The sequence below is a fragment of the Mauremys mutica genome, unplaced genomic scaffold, assembly GCF_020497125.1.
Source record: "Mauremys mutica isolate MM-2020 ecotype Southern unplaced genomic scaffold, ASM2049712v1 Super-Scaffold_100125, whole genome shotgun sequence".
Taxonomy (NCBI): Eukaryota; Metazoa; Chordata; order Testudines; family Geoemydidae; genus Mauremys; species Mauremys mutica.
The window spans coordinates 263,331-270,192 of record NW_025423274.1 but is presented as its reverse complement, the minus strand read 5'-3'; the positions used below and the strand labels follow the sequence as shown (position 1 = coordinate 270,192).

Genomic DNA, 6,862 nt, shown 5'->3' with positions numbered 1-6,862 from the left:
CTCCAGTCCACCTAGAAGAAAATGTCTATTTAAACCCCTGGGAGACCCCTCCATGGTGGTCTTCAGCTGACTAAAGAGAGAGCCTCCCTACCCCCAAGGATACTTGACAGGAACTGGAGCAAAGGACAGTAACTACAGGGGGTGCGAGTGACTGCTGGACCCAGGATAAAAGGAGATTAGTCTGTAAAAAGGAGCATTCTGGAACTGGTGAGGATCTTATCTTTATTCACTTTGATTAGACATACTTTGCACATTTTATTTGGCTTGGTGACTTACTTTGTTCTGGCTGTTACTACTTGGAACAACTTAAATCCTACTTTCTGTATTTAATAAAATCACTTTTTACTTTATTAACTCAGAGTATGTATTAATACCTGGGGGAGCAAACAACTGTGCAGCTCTCGCTATCAGTGTTATAGAGGGCGAACAATTTATGAGTTTACCCAGTTAATGAGCTTTATACTGGGTAAAACGGATTTATTTGGGTTTAGACCCCATTGGGAGTTGGGCATCTGAGAGTTAAAAACAGGAACACTTCTGTTAGCAGCTTTCAGGTAAACCTGCAGCTTTGGGGCAAGTAATGCAGACCCTGGGTCTTTGTTGTAGCAGACGGGTGGGTCCGTCTCAGCAAGACAGGGTACTGGGGTCCTGGCAGGGACTGCAGGGATAGAAGAAGTAGTCTCTGAGCATACCAGGTGGGGCGGTGGCAGCTTCCAGGGGGTTTCTGTGAGCATGGGTGGCAAGTTTGTAAAAATGTTGGTGGTGCCCAGAACCCACGCCCCAACTCCGTCCCCCCAAACTCCGCCCCCACCTGCCTAAGGCTCTGGGAGGGGGCTTGGCGGGGGAGGTCTGGGGTGCAGATCCTGGGCTGGGGATTAGGGTGCAGGAGAGGTGCAGAGTGCAGGCTTTGGGATGGAGTTTGGGTGCTGGGTGCAGGCTCTGGGCTGGGGCAGGGGGTGGGTGTGCAGGAGGGGGTGAAGGGTGCAGGCTTTGGGACAGAGTTTGGGGTTGGGAAGGGGTGTGTGGGAAGGGGGAGGGGGTGCACCTTCTGGGGAGGGAGTTTGGGGATAGGAGGGAGTGCAGGGTGAGGGCTGTGGGGCTGAGGATGAGGGGTTCATGATGCAGGGGGGCTCAGGGCTAGGGCAGAGGTTTGGGGTGTGGGGTGAGGGCTGTGGGGCTGAGGATGAGGAGTTCATGATGTGGGGGGGCTCAGGGCTGGAGCAGAGGATTAGGGTGCGAGGGGATGAGGGTTCTGGCTGGGGATGAGGGTTTCATGCTGTGGGGGGAGGCTCAGGACTGGGGCAGAGGATTAGGGTGCAGAGGGATGAAGGTTGGGGCTGAGGATGAGGGGTTCATGCTGCGGGGGGGTTCCCCCCGCCTCCCCTATGTGGCTTACCCCCACCTCTCCTGGTTTCCTCTCTCTAATGTACCCCATGTGTTGCCCCCACCCCCACCATGCGGCTTACCCCTGCCTCTCCTGGTCTCCCCACTCTCAGAGCCTCAGCCACCGCGGTGCCCAGCAGCTGCCCTCGACAGCGCGGTGGCAGCGTGGCTACGGCGTGACTGGAGATCACAGCCCCGCCCCCTTAGCACGCGGCCGCAGCTCTGACTCAGCGGCGCTATCCAGCGATGTTCCTGGCCGGGTTACCCCCGCGCCTGTCTGTCCCATCTCTTCAGCGCCTGGCCCCTGGACAGCGCGGCTCCGGCAGGAGCGGAGCTCTCAGCCCCGCCCCCTTAGCCCGCAGCTCTGGCTGAGCGGGAGGCGGCAGCGCTCACGCCGCTGCTGTACTGTCCAGGGCCGCTCCTCCTGACGGCCCGCTGAGGCGCCGGGGCTGGGGAGTATCAGGCAGTCTTGTGCGGCCGGGGGCCCCTCCGGGGCACAGGGCCTGGGGCAAATTGCCCCTCTTGCCCCCCCCTCTGGGCGGCCCTGCCGGCAGAGCTCTGCCCGCCCGGGGCTGCAGCTGGTTCTCTCCGGTTCCTCCGCACTAGAGACTCCGCGTGTCACGTGACCGGGGGCAGGCACCGCCTCTGGCTGCTTGAGACTGGAGCATCCCGGGGAAAACCAGATGGGTCATTAGTGCCCAGCAGCAGCAGCCCCCGCCCCCTTCCCTCCTCGCCTCCCCCAGCGCCTCCTGCCCGCTGACAGGGGGGGAGGGAGAGGAGTTGGACGCGGGAGTGGGGCATTGGGGAAAGGGAAGGGGTTGGGGCCTGGGAGGAGCCCGAGGGGGGGGCAGCCCCCCAGCATAGTGGAAACTCGGTGCCCCTACATCCTACTAGTGCAACCTCAACCAGGGCCACGCGGGGGGGGGTAAGTGGGGCAATTTGCCCCAGGCTCCGGGTCCCGCAGGGGCCCCCACGAGAGTTTTTCGGGGCCCCTGGAGCAGGGTCCTTCACTCGCTCCAGGGGCCCCAGAAAACTCTCGCAGGGCCCGGGCCCCCGGAGCTTCTTCGCTCCCGGTCTTCGTTGATGGGGGGTCCTTCCTCTCCGGGATAGAAGGACCCCCCGCCACCGAATTACCGCTGAAGCGGGACCCGCCGCCGGAGTGCAGCCGGATCTTCGGCGGTAATTCGGTGGCGGGGGGGGTCCTTCCGTTCCGGGACCCGCCACCGAAGTGCCCCGAAGACCCACGGTGGGGGCTGCACTTCGGCGGCGGGTCCCGCTTCGGCAGTAATTCGGCAGAGGGGGGTCCCTGCCGTGGATCTTTGGGGCACTTTGGCGGCGGGTCCCAGAACAGAAGGCCCCCCGCTGCTGACCTACTGCCAAAGTGGGGCCCCCCGCCGCCGAAGACCCCAGGCCCCCGGAATCCTCTGGGCGGCCCTGACCTCAACCATTTAAATGCTGCAAAGCGGAGGCCGAGCAGCAGGATTTGGTTCAATTGCTGCTCTCAGCACAATTCCTCAACGCCGTGCACGGTGTATCCAGGAGACAGCAAGTCTCGAGTTTTGCAAGTATATCGCCACGATTCCCCCCTTGAAACAGCAGCACCCATAATTCATAGCAATCTAAATATCAATAACTGTTAGTGAGCCCAGCCAAATAGTCTTGAATGAAAGCTAGAGAGAGCTGCCATCGGAGTCAGGTACTGGACACGTTTGCCTCCCTGGAGAGTATTCGGTAAAAATCTGTAGAGATGTAAAAGGTATTTAACTACAGTCTCTTTCTCCTGAAAAGTGGGAAAAGGCAAAGGCTTAAAGCTGCCTGTAGGAGAATTTTCAAAGCCATACAAGTGATCTGGGCACTCAATTCCCACTGATTTCTAAACTGGTTTTCAAAATCCCTCACCACAAACAAATAAAAAGAAAGGCTGAGTGAGCAAACCCCTCACAACAACGCATAAAAAAATTAAGTATTCTATAGATTTAGAAACAAAACCAGCTGTTATAAACTTCCCAAAGCATAATTTAAAAAGTCATATTTTAAAGCTTTTGCATTCATTGGTTTAATACAACCCCTCCCCCCGCAAGTCTATGCTGTCTCCCTCCTGCTTCTCCAGCGGGAAGAAGCAGCGGGCATCAGCGCCAGACAGCAGCTGCATTCAAGCAATCCCGCCTATTCGGTGCCTGATTGGAAGAAAACATTGTAAAAATCGTCCTCCAACAATCCCTTTCGGAAGCACGTCTCTAGCTAAGCGCCGGCCATTTCTCCTGCAAAGACACCCTCCCTGCTGCCAGTCCCCGGCTACCCTGATTAACGTCGTAATGACTCGTTTTTTAAAACAAGTGGTCACGAAAGAAAATGGATCGTACCTTTTGCAAACAGCTTTTTTGTCAGCAGATGGCCACGTTCTTCACAGAAGTGGGGGGAGCACACTTTGTAGTTTGTACAGGTCGAGTTTATTGCCTGTCCCAGAGGCTCCTAGCACCCCTCAGTTCCCTCCCACAAGCTCCCTATGTGCCCTCTCCCATCCCACTCTTTTTAGGGACTCCCTGAAATTCCCCCAGTCTCAGACCTTACCAGAGAATCTCTGCACCCTTATTCTCCCCATACCAAGTTCCCCACACTTCTTCCCACACCAAAGGCTCAGTTCACACCCCCATTCCCACTTCCCCATGGCAGGGACTCTGTGTTCCCTCTATTCCCCCATGCCGGGGTCTTTGTGTACTCCCCATGCCAGGTTCTTCCAATCTCCATAGGACTAGGGGTTCTGTGTACCTCCACTTATCCCTTCGCTTCATTTCAGGGCCCCCATTCTCTCCACCACTGTAGAGACTGTGTGCACCCCTATTTGCCTCTTCTCCCCCATTCCTCCCTCCTTCCCAAACCAAGCTCTCCCAGTCCCCTTACCTGCCAGGGGTTCTGTGGGTCCCGTTTTCTCCTCCCCCACTTCCACCTTACGCACTGTACTAAGGGCTCAGAGAGGCTCCCAGAAAGTTGCATACCAACGAACTGGCAGAGCATTAGGGGTAGAAATAGGGGCTACTCGAAATGGGGGAGAGGGTGGAGAAAAGAAGAAAAAGTGGAAAGTGGAGAGAACTTGCAGAATTAATATCCCTGAGCCTATAACTTTAAACTAGAACGAGGGCGGACAAAAGAGAGGGACACTGCATAAAAAGGTGGACTTAGAAGTTCAAGCAATTAGAAGTTCAATTAAGCAACTGTTTAAATAAAAACTGTTGTATTTTACACTGCATTTTCTTCTTCATGCTATTGGAAAACTCGCTGAAAAACACCCACATCCTCCCACAATACAGAAGTAATAATATTAGTTACAATCACTACATCCCTTCTCTCTATATACACATCAGAAATAAAAGTTAAACACCAACTTCAAAAAAATGTTTTTAATGTAGTTTATACAGACTAACCACTCAGTCTGTGTTCTTTCCCTTCTACAACCCCCAGAGGGAAGAAAGAAAAATCGTCAATAACAGACAACAACTGCATCAAAGCAATACTGCTTACTCGCTTTACACTCAGGAAAGAGCACTTTAACTCATCCTCCTACTTAGGGAGACCAATCACTTTGTGTTAAAACAACCTCCCACGGCTATAGTCTAACGTCTAAAGCGCCCATATTTAGTGGTTATAATGTGTAATTTAATACATCAAATCTCCCTATGATCAGAGAGACAGCGAGACTGACAAACAGCACACTGCATGCTTGTCTCATTGTGGCACCTAACATATGAAGAAACTTTTTTAAATGCCCTCTTTAACTTCTGTTACAAATAAACGTCTTCCCAAATTTCACCAATCACTTCTTCTAACTAACAGAGGAACACTCCTTCAGCCAATCAGATATTTCTTCCATAGCTCGTACTCATAGAGGTGGGACTAACAAACGGGAACTGGCTACGGAGGAATGATGCATCGGAACAGTTACACACAAGCAGGAGGCATTGCAAGAGCTGAAGGTGCTAACGTGCTTCAGAAGAGAGGTACAAAGTAAGCAATCCGCTCTTAAAGCAATGACGTCTGTTCCCCAGAGATCCCTGTTAGGCCTGCTCTACACTACACATTTATACCAAATTTAGCAGTGTTAAACTGAATTTAACCCTGCACCCTTCCACACACTGAAGACCTTTACCCCCAATCGGGGCTATTGCAGATTATGTATTCCTTACGCCACCTGATCTTAAACCGGCTGCCCAGCTCCCAATGGGGTCCAAACCCCAAATAGATCCCTTTTACCCTCTATAAGCTGTAAAATCCTGTCAGCGTGTGAGCTCATAAGTTAGAATCCTGATAGTGGCAGCTGGGTGACAAAGAAATCAAAAGCCAGCAGAGTTGTGCAGCAGAAGCGTGCTGGACCTATAACCTAGAGATCAATGGATCAAAACCATCCTCTGCTACGTGTGTGGACCCTAGACAGATTTAGATTATTTAAAGTAAACCACGTTTACTATTTTATTTTAATAAAGGTTGTATTGCTCTAAACCCTGGCAGGGGGGAGAGGAGATGAGCCTGGCCTTTAACTGGGAAGGAGCAGAGGCATGGGAGGCATGGCCCCCGTGAAGTGTGGGGCCAGGTGATGGGGGACACAGCCCCCCAATTTTTTTTGTCTAGCCCACCTCAGTCCCCCACCAAACGAGAAGAGTCTGATGCCACCTGCTGGTCACTGGGTGTCACTGCTGCTCCATGGGAAACATGCTCTGTGCATTACCCAGACTGGTGAGAAACACACTCTGTGCATTACGGTGACTGGTCCGTGGGGGTCACTGCTCCTAGAAGGCAGACACACGCTGTGCATTACGCCACCTGGCCACTGGGTGTCACTGCTGTATCAAGGGAAACACCTTCTGTGCATTACCCTGAATGACCACGAGGTGTCACTGCTGGTCCAAGGGAAACATGCTCTGTGTTACCCTGATTGGCCACTGGGTGTCACTGCTGCACCCAGGGAAACACTTTCTGTGCATTACTCTGACTGGCCACTGGGTGTCACTGCTGCGCCAAGGGAGACATAAGAACGGCCAGACTGGGTCAGACGCAAAGTCCATCTAGCCCAGTATCCTCCTGTCTTCTGACAGCGGCCAGTGCCAGGGGCCCCAGAGGGAATGAACAGAGCAGGGAATCATCCAGTGATCCATCCCCTGCCACCCATTCCCAGCTTCTGGCAAACAGAGGCTACAGGCACCATCCCTGCCCACCCTGGCTAATAGTCACTGATGGACCTGTCCCCTGTTTAGTTATCTAGTTCTTTTTTTGAAGCCTGTTATAGTCTTGGCCTTCACAACATCCTCTGGCAAGGAGTTCCACAGGTTGACTATGCAACTGCCCTGAGTTTACCCCCCCCCACCCCGGGTTATATATGGAAAAGAGGATGAGGATGAGGAGAGCCATGATGTGTCTGTCACTGGCTGGTGCCTCAGTTTCCTCTAGGCAGCAGTGCTGCAGGCTCCTTTGGTCAGTTCCCATGCAG

At 53.5% G+C, this 6,862-nt stretch overlaps 1 non-coding gene across 1 annotated transcript; it reads right to left on the bottom strand.

Annotated features, from left to right (window-relative positions):
- Positions 1-4,803: 4,803 nt before the first annotated feature.
- LOC123359459 lies at positions 4,804-5,016 on the bottom strand. Its single transcript, XR_006575867.1, has one exon. It is a non-coding gene; the product is annotated as a small nucleolar RNA U3 (small nucleolar RNA).
- Between the last annotated feature and the right edge of the window lie 1,846 nt (positions 5,017-6,862).